The sequence below is a fragment of the Taudactylus pleione genome, unplaced genomic scaffold (assembly GCF_031769625.1).
Source record: "Taudactylus pleione unplaced genomic scaffold, aTauple2 ptg000333l, whole genome shotgun sequence".
Taxonomy (NCBI): domain Eukaryota; kingdom Metazoa; phylum Chordata; class Amphibia; order Anura; family Myobatrachidae; genus Taudactylus; species Taudactylus pleione.
In genome coordinates, this window is record NW_028284734.1 from 7,253,112 (window position 1) to 7,265,144 (window position 12,033).

Here is a 12,033-nt window from a genome sequence, read left to right on the forward strand (position 1 = left end):
CATACAGTGCCATAACCGCAGGTATGCGACCGGTGATGCTGGACAGAGTGCAGGGCTCTGTTTGCAGCACCATCGCTACCCCATGGCCTTTGTTACTGGCTAGCAGGGTGCTTGCACCCTGCAGCCAATATCACTGCTGCAGTACTGACCAGACAGACACCCTGTGTGGTAGCCCAGACCTTGGTGTACTCATACATGTGTCCTATATGTAAATACTGTATATAGAATATGTACATACAGTGTGCTCTGTGTATGTGGCAAAGACTAATCAATATAAACCATATTGTAACTGACTGATAAATTTATGCCCCACCAGAGACCGGGGGCAGTTACCCATATACCTATATGTACTGGTGCAGGTAATATGCTGTGTGTCAGCAGCAGGTCACATGACACAGAAGCTGCTGGAACCAGCTGTAGGGGGCGGAGTAAGACAGTTACGTCGGTTACAGGGAGCCCTGAGAGGATGGTGAGGAAGGAAGGACTCGCGCAGCAACGCTCACCAGAGTCTCTGCGGACACCAGAGTAACATCAGGAATCGGTAGCGCTGCATATTACAACTGGCTGCTAAAGCTCCTTGCGGTGTGCCTGTGATCTGGCAGTGATGTACAGTGCTTGTGGCTGGAGGTGGAGACTGGAAGATGGATTCCCTACTATCTGGAGGCCGGCTTTGAGGCAGACTCTCCCTCCTACAATGCGTGCAGGGAAGTGAGCAGGGAGCCCGGTGTCAGAGCTGATATGAAGGAGGGCGGTGATCTTATTAGCAGATCCTCATTTCTGGACAAAGGTGACGCCTGGAGAGGTCTGTAGTCACACCAATCACAGCCCTGCATTATAGCACTACCTCCCAACTGCTACACAGTAACAGCCAGCGCTCACAGCAGAGACTAGCTCCTCTCCCCAAGCCATAGTGTCTCTGTATAAACAGGATAGTTACATCTGTTCCTAGGACACCATTAGTAGCGCAAAGCAGCCAATAATACTGTACTGAGAGGCTCGCTAAAGTCACTGAATAGTTCTCAGTCCTCAAAGTACAGTGATACGCCAAGTGCAATTTTCACAGTGTCTTGTGGTGGCAGAAAAGAGATAGTAAAGACTGTTTTAAGAATAATTTCTTTGCCACAAACAGAGCCAGCAGTTTTGGGATTTTCGAGGCCCTCTGCAGGGACAACTAATAATAGCCACTTCCCCTGATCACACTATCTGAGAATCAGATCTGCAACGTACAGTATGTGCACCACCTCTACAGATCCAGCGGGGGGAATTGTACTAGAGAAAGTATTGACTAAATTAAGTTTATAGTAGTCCTAAAGGGTTTTATGCAAAAATGCCTTTTACGTTGTTCCTGTTCCCTCCAACCTACTAGTGGTTCGGTCTAGATAAGCCGTTTAGGTGGTTTCAATTATAACTAAATGGTATTTAGTGATGTGGTAAAGTTTGGTTAAGGTAACCTGCATTGGTATTGTCAAACCAGTTTTGTGTCCTCAGGATCACATAGATCCAACAGGTGGTAATTGAAGAAAACTTTGGATCTTGCCGAGTTCCAGTATAATAAACCTTGCTACATTGTTATGTGTATGTTACTTATCCAGAAATACCTTTTGCATGTATTTATTTTATGAAATGTATTGTAACTATATCCCTAACATTACTTCAACTGTGCTAATGAGTTAATACTGTCAATAAATAGAGTCTTGTTTGACACTAACTGGCATAATTCATTGGGTGAAGAATCAAACTCCTCCTCTGCTGTGAAGATAACCCTCGTAAGAGCTAATACAGAGAGTGACCAACCATCTATTCCTTCTAGTAAGATACCTGAACCTCACTTAACAACTCTACCCTACCTGGCGGGGTGTCACATTTGGCGTCACAACGAACAGGATTCAGGATCTGAACTGAAGAAGGTTTACTAATAGGCGAGATGTCACAGCATCAGTATTCTTCGGGAGACTCAGTCCATCAGAGTCCCATCATGTCTCAATTAAATTCCATAATGCTACCGTACTACTTTGGGGCCCCATGGCTCCCATCGTATATTGGGGATGTTCAAGATTCTGATAGCAATGCCTTCAGGGAGTTCAAGAATAAAATGAAAAGTATGTTCCGTTTATACCCACTGACAAAAGGACAGCAGGTGGAGATCCTCATTGGTCAATTAAAAGGATCAGCTTTACGAGAGGTAACCTCCTGGCCAAGGGAAGAACGACAAAACATTGACCAAATTCTACAGAGGTTAAGTAAAACATTTGACATCAATACTATGTCCGAGCTGAAAATGAAATTTTATGCAAGGAAAAAACAACCAGGAGAATCTCTACGAAGCTATGCTTTAAGTCTCCAAGAGGCCTTGCAGAGGATACAGGCTGTGGACACTTCTGAAGTGAGAAACGTTGATAAAACATTAATAAATCAATTCATCGAAGGATGTAATGGGGAAACCATCAAGACACAGCTACGTCTATTAAGACTGCAGCTTTCTAGGAGTTCTTTTCTGGATTTTAAGGAGGCAGCCATTAAGGTGGTAGGTTCTTATCAGATTAACCAAGTGACTTTCCCTGAGATGCCAGCTTTTCAGGAGGTGAATGGAGACTCCAATATGGGAAGTCCCTCTAGAATTAAAGAAATGACTTCCCAAAGTTCTCAAGCATCAGCCCCTGACCCCTTACAAACATTAAAAGGACAAATAGAAGAATTGACCCAGGGAATGGTGAAAATGTATAAGGAAATTAAGAATTTTATCAAACATGTGACTGAACCAAGAGAAATTACCTGGCAAACAGAAAGAAGGAGGTCCCCCAATGACTGGACAGAACCTCCTCAGAGGAATGGGAAGAGAGAGCACGATCACTTTAATTCACAAGGACGACCCATCTGTAGAAGATTTAACCCATGTGACCACATTAAATGCTATTGCATCCAGAGAGAGCCTTTAAACCCAGAAGTGCTCTCAGGAGGGACAGATGGGCAACCCAGAGATGTGAGTCCAGGCTCAATATTATTGAATCGAATGCAAATTGTGAGCACACCACCTGCAGGTGAAGTTACATCAACCATCGCAAGAGGAGTTTTGGGCAAAGTCATATGGTTCCATGTGCGACGTGGCTATGGGTTCATAAAACGTGAAGACACCAAAAATGATGTATTTGTCCACTATACAACCATTCAAAAGAACAACCCGAGAAAGTACCTCCGCAGCTTGGGAGAAGGAGAGAGAGTCCAGTTTGACGTGGTGAATGGGGAGAAAGGTCTACAGGCAGCTAATGTAACTGGTCCTGGTGGTGTCCCAGTTCAAGGCAGCAGATATGCAGCATATCGCAAGCATTATTGGCACCATTCACAGTGAAGATGTTCTTCATGTAATTACCAACAAAATTACCAATACCACGAATATAGACAGGAGCATGAAGAAGCGGAAAGAGAAACAGTGCAGCAGAGCCGGAAAGACATAGTCCAGCGACCACTTCCCTCAGAGCCAGTACGTGAGCGTAAGTCTAGAATGGAAGACATCGATTCCAGTACAGCCTACCTTAATAAGGCAAATTCAAGTGCCGCTGACAGGGAAAGAGACAATGAAGAAGTGATCCACATGGCCACAGCAGACAGATTGGAACCCCTTACACCCAATTGCCCAGAGTTAGCTATATCGAAGTCCAAATCTAACGTTCCAGCAGAATCCCATAGTGCAGCTAAAGAGCTGTGTCGTATCTTTTTCCAGAGTGGCATCGCCCAGATTGTGAGAACACAACGGTGGACTCTAATGACATAGTCTCAATTTTGCAACAGGCATTTAGAAAGTCAGGAAAGAGGAATAAAGATGCCCCGCATATACAGTATAGACATTAGCCTGAGAATAAGTATTGTGCTTGTAAATATTAGATTTAAATTATTAATCAAAAATTGTTAAGCGAATATTCGAATATGTACTATTAATGCGTGAGGACACGCATGTTTTAGTGGGGAGGAATGTGGTACCCCAGACCTTGGTGTACTCATGCATGTTGTGTCCTATATGTAAATACTGTATATAGAATATATAAATACAGTGTGCGCTGTGTATGTGGCAAAGACTAATCAATATAAACCATATTGTAACTGACTGATAAATTTATGCCCCACCAGAGACCGGGGGCAGTTACCCATATACCTATATGTACTGGTGCAGGTAATATGCTGTGTGTCAGCAGCAGGTCACATGACACAGAAGCTGCTGGAACCAGCTGTAGGGGGCGGAGTAAGACAGTTACGTCGGTTACAGGGAGCCCTGAGAGGATGGTGAGGAAGGAAGGACTCGCACAGCAATGCTCACCGGGGTCTCTGCGGACACCAGAGTAACATCAGGAATCGGTAGCGCTGCATATTACAACTGGCTGCTAAAGCTCCTTGCGGTGTGCCTGTGATCCGGCAGTGATGTACAGTGCTTGTGGCTGGAGGTGGAGACTGGAAGATGGATTCCCTACTATCTGGAGGCCGGCTTTGAGGCAGACTCTCCCTCCTACAATGCGTGCAGAGAAGTGAGCAGGGAGCCCGGTGTCAGAGCTGATATGAAGGAGGGCGGTGATCTTATTAGCTGATCCTCATTTCTGGACAAAGGTGACGCCTGGAGAGGTCTGTAGTCACACCAATCACAGCCCTGCATTATAGCACTACCTCCCAACTGCTACACAGTAACAGCCAGCGCTCACAGCAGAGACTAGCTCCTCTCCCCAAGCCATAGTGTCTCTGTATAAACAGGATAGTTACATCTGTTCCTAGGACACCATTAGTAGCGCAAAGCAGCCAATAATACTGTACTGAGAGGCTCGCTAAAGTCACTGAATAGTTCTCAGTCCTCAAAGTACAGTGATACGCCAAGTGCAATTTTCACAGTGTCTTGTGGTGGCAGAAAAGAGATAGTAAAGACTGTTTTAAGAATAATTTCTTTGCCACAAACAGAGCCAGCAGTTTTGGGATTTTCGAGGCCCTCTGCAGGGACAACTAATAATAGCCACTTCCCCTGATCACACTATCTGAGAATCAGATCTGCAACGTACAGTATGTGCACCACCTCTACAGATCCAGCGGGGGGAATTGTACTAGAGAAAGTATTGACTAAATTAAGTTTATAGTAGTCCTAAAGGGTTTTATGCAAAAATGCCTTTTACGTTGTTCCTGTTCCCTCCAACCTACTAGTGGTTCGGTCTAGATAAGCCGTTTAGGTGGTTTCAATTATAACTAAATGGTATTTAGTAATGTGGTAAAGTTTGGTTAAGGTAACCTGCATTGGTATTGTCAAACCAGTTTTGTGTCCTCAGGATCACATAGATCCAACAGGTGGTAATTGAAGAAAACTTTGGATCTTGCTGAGTTCCAGTATAATAAACCTTGCTACATTGTTATGTGTATGTTACTTATCCAGAAATACCTTTTGCATGTATTTATTTTATGAAATGTATTGTAACTATATCCCTAACATTACTTCAACTGTGCTAATGAGTTAATACTGTCAATAAATAGAGTCTTGTTTGACACTAACTGGCATAATTCATTGGGTGAAGAATCAAACTCCTCCTCTGCTGTGAAGATAACCCTCGTAAGAGCTAATACAGAGAGTGACCAACCATCTATTCCTTCTAGTAAGATACCTGAACCTCACTTAACAACTCTACCCTACCTGGCGGGGTGTCACATTTGGCGTCACAACGAACAGGATTCAGGATCTGAACTGAAGAAGGTTTACTAATAGGCGAGATGTCACAGCATCAGTATTCTTCGGGAGACTCAGTCCATCAGAGTCCCATCATGTCTCAATTAAATTCCATAATGCTACCGTACTACTTTGGGGCCCCATGGCTCCCATCGTATATTGGGGATGTTCAAGATTCTGATAGCAATGCCTTCAGGGAGTTCAAGAATAAAATGAAAAGTATGTTCCGTTTATACCCACTGACAAAAGGACAGCAGGTGGAGATCCTCATTGGTCAATTAAAAGGATCAGCTTTACGAGAGGTAACCTCCTGGCCAAGGGAAGAACGACAAAACATTGACCAAATTCTACAGAGGTTAAGTAAAACATTTGACATCAATACTATGTCCGAGCTGAAAATTAAATTTTATGTAAGGAAACAACAACCAGGAGAATCTCTACGAAGCTATGCTTTAAGTCTCCAAGAGGCCTTGCAGAGGATACAGGCTGTGGACACTTCTGAAGTGAGAAACGTTGATAAAACATTAATAAATCAATTCATCGAAGGATGTAATGGGGAAACCATCAAGACACAGCTACGTCTATTAAGACTGCAGCTTTCTAGGAGTTCTTTTCTGGATTTTAAGGAGGCAGCCATTAAGGTGGTAGGTTCTTATCAGATTAACCAAGTGACTTTCCCTGAGATGCCAGCTTTTCAGGAGGTGAATGGAGACTCCAATATGGGAAGTCCCTCTAGAATTAAAGAAATGACTTCCCAAAGTTCTCAAGCATCAGCCCCTGACCCCTTACAAACATTAAAAGGACAAATAGAAGAATTGACCCAGGGAATGGTGAAAATGTATAAGGAAATTAAGAATTTTATCAAACATGTGACTGAACCAAGAGAAATTACCTGGCAAACAGAAAGAAGGAGGTCCCCCAATGACTGGACAGAACCTCCTCAGAGGAATGGGAAGAGAGAGCACGATCACTTTAATTCGCAAGGACGACCCATCTGTAGAAGATGTAACCCATGTGACCACATTGAATGCTATTGCATCCAGAGAGAGCCTTTAAACCCAGAAGTGCTCTCAGGAGGGACAGATGGGCAACCCAGAGATGTGAGTCCAGGCTCAATATTATTGAATCGAATGCAAATTGTGAGCACACCACCTGCAGGTGAAGTTACATCAACCATCGCAAGAGGAGTTTTGGGCAAAGTCATATGGTTCCATGTGCGACGTGGCTATGGGTTCATAAAACGTGAAGACACCAAAAATGATGTATTTGTCCACTATACAACCATTCAAAAGAACAACCCGAGAAAGTACCTCCGCAGCTTGGGAGAAGGAGAGAGAGTCCAGTTTGACGTGGTGAATGGGGAGAAAGGTCTACAGGCAGCTAATGTAACTGGTCCTGGTGGTGTCCCAGTTCAAGGCAGCAGATATGCAGCATATCGCAAGCATTATTGGCACCATTCACAGTGAAGATGTTCTTCATGTAATTACCAACAAAATTACCAATACCACGAATATAGACAGGAGCATGAAGAAGCGGAAAGAGAAACAGTGCAGCAGAGCCGGAAAGACATAGTCCAGCGACCACTTCCCTCAGAGCCAGTACGTGAGCGTAAGTCTAGAATGGAAGACATCGATTCCAGTACAGCCTACCTTAATAAGGCAAATTCAAGTGCCGCTGACAGGGAAAGAGACAATGAAGAAGTGATCCACATGGCCACAGCAGACAGATTGGAACCCCTTACACCCAATTGCCCAGAGTTAGCTATATCGAAGTCCAAATCTAACGTTCCAGCAGAATCCCATAGTGCAGCTAAAGAGCTGTGTCGTATCTTTTTCCAGAGTGGCATCGCCCAGATTGTGAGAACACAACGGTGGACTCTAATGACATAGTCTCAATTTTGCAACAGGCATTTAGAAAGTCAGGAAAGAGGAATAAAGATGCCCCGCATATACAGTATAGACATTAGCCTGAGAATAAGTATTGTGCTTGTAAATATTAGATTTAAATTATTAATCAAAAATTGTTAAGCGAATATTCGAATATGTACTATTAATGCGTGAGGACACGCATGTTTTAGTGGGGAGGAATGTGGTACCCCAGACCTTGGTGTACTCATGCATGTTGTGTCCTATATGTAAATACTGTATATAGAATATATAAATACAGTGTGCGCTGTGTATGTGGCAAAGACTAATCAATATAAACCATATTGTAACTGACTGATAAATTTATGCCCCACCAGAGACCGGGGGCAGTTACCCATATACCTATATGTACTGGTGCAGGTAATATGCTGTGTGTCAGCAGCAGGTCACATGACACAGAAGCTGCTGGAACCAGCTGTAGGGGGCGGAGTAAGACAGTTACGTCGGTTACAGGGAGCCCTGAGAGGATGGTGAGGAAGGAAGGACTCGCACAGCAATGCTCACCGGGGTCTCTGCGGACACCAGAGTAACATCAGGAATCGGTAGCGCTGCATATTACAACTGGCTGCTAAAGCTCCTTGCGGTGTGCCTGTGATCCGGCAGTGATGTACAGTGCTTGTGGCTGGAGGTGGAGACTGGAAGATGGATTCCCTACTATCTGGAGGCCGGCTTTGAGGCAGACTCTCCCTCCTACAATGCGTGCAGAGAAGTGAGCAGGGAGCCCGGTGTCAGAGCTGATATGAAGGAGGGCGGTGATCTTATTAGCTGATCCTCATTTCTGGACAAAGGTGACGCCTGGAGAGGTCTGTAGTCACACCAATCACAGCCCTGCATTATAGCACTACCTCCCAACTGCTACACAGTAACAGCCAGCGCTCACAGCAGAGACTAGCTCCTCTCCCCAAGCCATAGTGTCTCTGTATAAACAGGATAGTTACATCTGTTCCTAGGACACCATTAGTAGCGCAAAGCAGCCAATAATACTGTACTGAGAGGCTCGCTAAAGTCACTGAATAGTTCTCAGTCCTCAAAGTACAGTGATACGCCAAGTGCAATTTTCACAGTGTCTTGTGGTGGCAGAAAAGAGATAGTAAAGACTGTTTTAAGAATAATTTCTTTGCCACAAACAGAGCCAGCAGTTTTGGGATTTTCGAGGCCCTCTGCAGGGACAACTAATAATAGCCACTTCCCCTGATCACACTATCTGAGAATCAGATCTGCAACGTACAGTATGTGCACCACCTCTACAGATCCAGCGGGGGGAATTGTACTAGAGAAAGTATTGACTAAATTAAGTTTATAGTAGTCCTAAAGGGTTTTATGCAAAAATGCCTTTTACGTTGTTCCTGTTCCCTCCAACCTACTAGTGGTTCGGTCTAGATAAGCCGTTTAGGTGGTTTCAATTATAACTAAATGGTATTTAGTAATGTGGTAAAGTTTGGTTAAGGTAACCTGCATTGGTATTGTCAAACCAGTTTTGTGTCCTCAGGATCACATAGATCCAACAGGTGGTAATTGAAGAAAACTTTGGATCTTGCTGAGTTCCAGTATAATAAACCTTGCTACATTGTTATGTGTATGTTACTTATCCAGAAATACCTTTTGCATGTATTTATTTTATGAAATGTATTGTAACTATATCCCTAACATTACTTCAACTGTGCTAATGAGTTAATACTGTCAATAAATAGAGTCTTGTTTGACACTAACTGGCATAATTCATTGGGTGAAGAATCAAACTCCTCCTCTGCTGTGAAGATAACCCTCGTAAGAGCTAATACAGAGAGTGACCAACCATCTATTCCTTCTAGTAAGATACCTGAACCTCACTTAACAACTCTACCCTACCTGGCGGGGTGTCACATTTGGCGTCACAACGAACAGGATTCAGGATCTGAACTGAAGAAGGTTTACTAATAGGCGAGATGTCACAGCATCAGTATTCTTCGGGAGACTCAGTCCATCAGAGTCCCATCATGTCTCAATTAAATTCCATAATGCTACCGTACTACTTTGGGGCCCCATGGCTCCCATCGTATATTGGGGATGTTCAAGATTCTGATAGCAATGCCTTCAGGGAGTTCAAGAATAAAATGAAAAGTATGTTCCGTTTATACCCACTGACAAAAGGACAGCAGGTGGAGATCCTCATTGGTCAATTAAAAGGATCAGCTTTACGAGAGGTAACCTCCTGGCCAAGGGAAGAACGACAAAACATTGACCAAATTCTACAGAGGTTAAGTAAAACATTTGACATCAATACTATGTCCGAGCTGAAAATTAAATTTTATGTAAGGAAACAACAACCAGGAGAATCTCTACGAAGCTATGCTTTAAGTCTCCAAGAGGCCTTGCAGAGGATACAGGCTGTGGACACTTCTGAAGTGAGAAACGTTGATAAAACATTAATAAATCAATTCATCGAAGGATGTAATGGGGAAACCATCAAGACACAGCTACGTCTATTAAGACTGCAGCTTTCTAGGAGTTCTTTTCTGGATTTTAAGGAGGCAGCCATTAAGGTGGTAGGTTCTTATCAGATTAACCAAGTGACTTTCCCTGAGATGCCAGCTTTTCAGGAGGTGAATGGAGACTCCAATATGGGAAGTCCCTCTAGAATTAAAGAAATGACTTCCCAAAGTTCTCAAGCATCAGCCCCTGACCCCTTACAAACATTAAAAGGACAAATAGAAGAATTGACCCAGGGAATGGTGAAAATGTATAAGGAAATTAAGAATTTTATCAAACATGTGACTGAACCAAGAGAAATTACCTGGCAAACAGAAAGAAGGAGGTCCCCCAATGACTGGACAGAACCTCCTCAGAGGAATGGGAAGAGAGAGCACGATCACTTTAATTCGCAAGGACGACCCATCTGTAGAAGATGTAACCCATGTGACCACATTGAATGCTATTGCATCCAGAGAGAGCCTTTAAACCCAGAAGTGCTCTCAGGAGGGACAGATGGGCAACCCAGAGATGTGAGTCCAGGCTCAATATTATTGAATCGAATGCAAATTGTGAGCACACCACCTGCAGGTGAAGTTACATCAACCATCGCAAGAGGAGTTTTGGGCAAAGTCATATGGTTCCATGTGCGACGTGGCTATGGGTTCATAAAACGTGAAGACACCAAAAATGATGTATTTGTCCACTATACAACCATTCAAAAGAACAACCCGAGAAAGTACCTCCGCAGCTTGGGAGAAGGAGAGAGAGTCCAGTTTGACGTGGTGAATGGGGAGAAAGGTCTACAGGCAGCTAATGTAACTGGTCCTGGTGGTGTCCCAGTTCAAGGCAGCAGATATGCAGCATATCGCAAGCATTATTGGCACCATTCACAGTGAAGATGTTCTTCATGTAATTACCAACAAAATTACCAATACCACGAATATAGACAGGAGCATGAAGAAGCGGAAAGAGAAACAGTGCAGCAGAGCCGGAAAGACATAGTCCAGCGACCACTTCCCTCAGAGCCAGTACGTGAGCGTAAGTCTAGAATGGAAGACATCGATTCCAGTACAGCCTACCTTAATAAGGCAAATTCAAGTGCCGCTGACAGGGAAAGAGACAATGAAGAAGTGATCCACATGGCCACAGCAGACAGATTGGAACCCCTTACACCCAATTGCCCAGAGTTAGCTATATCGAAGTCCAAATCTAACGTTCCAGCAGAATCCCATAGTGCAGCTAAAGAGCTGTGTCGTATCTTTTTCCAGAGTGGCATCGCCCAGATTGTGAGAACACAACGGTGGACTCTAATGACATAGTCTCAATTTTGCAACAGGCATTTAGAAAGTCAGGAAAGAGGAATAAAGATGCCCCGCATATACAGTATAGACATTAGCCTGAGAATAAGTATTGTGCTTGTAAATATTAGATTTAAATTATTAATCAAAAATTGTTAAGCGAATATTCGAATATGTACTATTAATGCGTGAGGACACGCATGTTTTAGTGGGGAGGAATGTGGTACCCCAGACCTTGGTGTACTCATGCATGTTGTGTCCTATATGTAAATACTGTATATAGAATATATAAATACAGTGTGCGCTGTGTATGTGGCAAAGACTAATCAATATAAACCATATTGTAACTGACTGATAAATTTATGCCCCACCAGAGACCGGGGGCAGTTACCCATATACCTATATGTACTGGTGCAGGTAATATGCTGTGTGTCAGCAGCAGGTCACATGACACAGAAGCTGCTGGAACCAGCTGTAGGGGGCGGAGTAAGACAGTTACGTTGGTTACAGGGAGCCCTGAGAGGATGGTGAGGAAGGAAGGACTCGCACAGCAATGCTCACCGGGGTCTCTGCGGACACCAGAGTAACATCAGGAATCGGTAGCGCTGCATATTACAACTGGCTGCTAAAGCTCCTTGCGGTGTGCCTGTGATCCGGCAGTGATGTACAGTGC

General features: G+C 43.8%; 3 pseudogenes; all 3 read left to right on the plus strand.

Annotated features, from left to right (window-relative positions):
- The first annotated feature begins 1,975 nt into the window (after positions 1–1,975).
- Positions 1,976–3,846, plus strand: LOC148509013 (uncharacterized; annotated as a pseudogene).
- A 1,935-nt stretch (positions 3,847–5,781) lies between these two features.
- Positions 5,782–7,652, plus strand: LOC148509014 (uncharacterized; annotated as a pseudogene).
- A 1,935-nt stretch (positions 7,653–9,587) lies between these two features.
- On the plus strand, positions 9,588–11,458 carry LOC148509015 (uncharacterized; annotated as a pseudogene).
- Positions 11,459–12,033: the final 575 nt, after the last annotated feature.